This window comes from Pseudophryne corroboree, chromosome 10 (genome assembly GCF_028390025.1).
Source record: "Pseudophryne corroboree isolate aPseCor3 chromosome 10, aPseCor3.hap2, whole genome shotgun sequence".
Lineage (NCBI taxonomy): Eukaryota > Metazoa > Chordata > Amphibia > Anura > Myobatrachidae > Pseudophryne > Pseudophryne corroboree.
The window spans coordinates 352,305,224-352,308,722 of NC_086453.1; positions in this window are offsets into that span (position 1 = coordinate 352,305,224).

Genomic DNA, 3,499 nt, shown 5'->3' on the forward strand with positions numbered 1-3,499 from the left:
CCCAACCCCTATTGTATATTGTGACCCTCCCGCAGCGCGCTGGCAGCTACAATATGTGAGGGGGGTAACTGAGAATTTTCGGAGGCCTGCCAGTCCCTCCTAGGTGGATACCTCCTTGTTTCCCCTGCGTGTGGCTCATCATTTTTCCTATGTGATCCCTGATCCCAATTACGTGTATCATAATGTGGTTCATATCCTGGTCTAGGGGGTCGGTATACCTCATGTGTGTGCTTATACCTACAATTCCGTGCATAATGTCCTTCCTTCTTACAGTTATAGCATACCACTACACGTAATTTACCATCAGGGTGTCTGGGGTTTTGGCTGATGCGGCATCGATGTAAGCGCATTTATACTTACTGTCATCAGCTTATCCTCCTGTGACTCCCCGTGCTTAATGATGTTCCGATCGTGCTCGATAGCGGACTCTCTTAATGCAGCCACCAAGATACCTCACCAGTTAGGTAGAGAGGTTTGTACCCTTGTTCTTAGTGTCTCTTTTAACCCGTCCATTAATACAGACACAGCTACCTCCCTGTGATGTACATTTTCCTTAATGTCCTCGACCCCAGTGTATCTAGCTATTTCCTGCAGTGCTCGGTGGAAATATTCAGATGCTGTTTCACCTTATTTTTGTCTTATGGAAAAGATTTTATTCCATTTGACAACAGTAGGGAAATATACTCCTAATTGTAGATTGATCTGTCGTACATTCTTCTGAGTGTACTTATCAGTGAGAGGTACTTCTGCATCTAATTTACAATCAGTAATGAATTTCGTGGGGTCAATATTGGAGGGTAAACATGCCCGTAGCACTGTTCGCCAATCTTTGTTTGTGGGTTCGGTGGCGTTACCTAATTCTTTAATAAACCTCCTGCATGCGACTAGATCCTTTCTGGGATCGGGAAATTCAGACATAATTGTCCTCAATTCTGTCCGGGACCAAGGACAATGCATAGCAATGTTCCTGATGGGAGTGACTCCCTGAGCGTCAGTCCTCCCATTGGGGACTGCGATCACCCTGACAGGATTTAATTCAATTACATCATTCTGAGTTGACTCCACAATCTGAGGTGCTATTGTCTCTGCATAATGTATGGTACCGTACTTACCTGTGGACACGACCTCACTCATCCCTCCACTAGGGGGCCTTGCAACTGATCTTACTGGTTGGGCCGTGCCCACCTGAGTGTTCTGTATGGTGGCTGCTAGAGAGAGTGCCGATATCGTGCTGGGCTCATCTTCTTGCTCGCAGTCCTGAGGAAAGTTTAAAATGGGATACAACTTGCACGGATTAGCATTAGTACATTTATCAACTATACTTTTATCAGATACCAATATGCCATTGCCTGAAGCCACTTTCTCCCCTACAATATATGGTGGTGGTGGTGCAGTTGCCATCATTTTCCTGCTAGGTTTGAAACCTGCTGCGTGAGCTAGTTCCCTTTGCATATCACCCTGTTGCTGCCATAAATTTAAACAGTTTGTGTGTCTGACCCTTTGCTTTTGGGATTTTATCAGACATATCCTAACCCTTAAATTCTGCAATACCTCTGGTTCAAAACTGCCTACCTTAAGGAATGGTTCCCTATCTTCCGCAGTTATACGTTCCCATTCATTGCACAAAATTTCTGCGTGTGGTCCATGCTTCTCACACATTATGAACCTCGCTGACCCTTTGGGTCGCGGTATGTCAACATGAACCCTGGTTGCACGTCCCTTACTTGAGCAACTGGCCCCCATATTTTGCAGGTATTGCCGTCCCGGCTAATCCTACAAAAAACAAAATACTCAATATAAGGCAACGGTGAAAGTTCTCCGAGTGCTTTCACCCACTCACCGCCCACGTTGGCCAATACTACCATACACTGTCGTCAGCAAAGGTATGTACCCAACCTAGGGCTCTGTGTAACCTCTATTCACTGGAAGTTTCTGGGAGTGACTTACCCTTTCCAGTAAATATTGGCCGTTGGAGAGTTCCTGAGTGAGACCAGCGAAAACTTCCTTAACCTTTATTATATACAAATCACGCTTGCGTATGCTATATCCAGCGCTAATTATCCCGCGATTTTACGCAAAGCTCGTAAAAAGGGTATCACGTTGCGCTAAATATTGCACCCACGAACGCGCAGTCCAATCGCACAGCGTATAGGTACTTGTTACTTATCCGCCGTACGACCAATGGAATCGGTTTTTCAGGCTGCGAAACCTCAGCCGGAGCGTATCAATCAAAAACTAAATGGGTATCTTCTCTAACCCCCTGGGCTGCGGTACTCTAAACAAAAACCTTGCTGACCTTTGGTCTGCGGTACTCTAAACCTTCGCTGACCTTCTGGCCTGCGGTACTCTGCTACCTTGCTCCTTTGTACTTCAATTTATATTAACGTGAGCCAACTATTCTCACGCCACCAAGTCTCCACTCACCTGGTGTGGTCTCCTACGGGATCCCAAATTCACTGGGTCCACAAAACCTTTATTATGTTTGCACACTCACGTTTGTTCACTCAAATACACTTCGGTTTTTCTGTACAGAAAATTAACTTTCATTCAGATAAACAGCCTTAGTACCAGAGGTAATACAGTAAAAAAGGTTTTATTTAAACTAAATCTTGGAAACTGAGCAATTTGTGCTATTGTCGCGTGGCTACCATCCCGCGCCTAAACTAAACAATGCTATTGTGTAATTTGTACTTAGCGATCGTACCCTTACGCACGTTGCCTAAACACGCGACCGTGCGTGTGTCTTCACGCTGCGTACGCTGTCCCGTACTTTGTCCGAGACACGTGTACAAAGACCGTACGTCCGCAGTAGTACAAATCCCACACTTCTATAAATGTAAGCGATATTATCTATAATCATTTACTTAACATAACACAGTATCTTTCTGTATAAACCTGTTTAACTAGGCCAGACTGTATTTGTGTTTTACGTTTACTTCCTTAATATTTAGTCTATGTTTTAACTAAGTAGCAACAAATTTCTCAGCACAGGTCAAAATAAATCTAATAATCAATACTTATGGCAACAATGCGAGCAGGTATATAAAGTACACGTGTATGCTTGTGTTGTGTGCGCATTTGGCGCCAAACAGAAATTCACAGACTTTTAAAATAGCTTTGCGTATTTACCTTACGGATCCCACCAGCATCCCTACAAACAATGCAGAGCAGATGCCATCTTATCAGCAATGAGATAGGGTTTACCAGTGTATCCACCAACCAGGAGAAGGCTTACGTGGGATACCTGTCTGCCCTTTGCTGATAGATAAAGTCTGCTTTAACTTGCTAGGCTGCGGGTATGAGGAAAAACCGGACAATGTCCCCAATTGATAATGTCGATATTATCTTAAACCATAAAGCTATACCTTTAAACACACTTTTACCATGGAGCCGCTGTGGCCGCTATACTTAATACACACGCTACGTACTTTGTACGCTATTTGCGTACAGAGTCCCATACCTTGTACGGACTTAGTGGACAAACGCCGCGCTGGGCGTA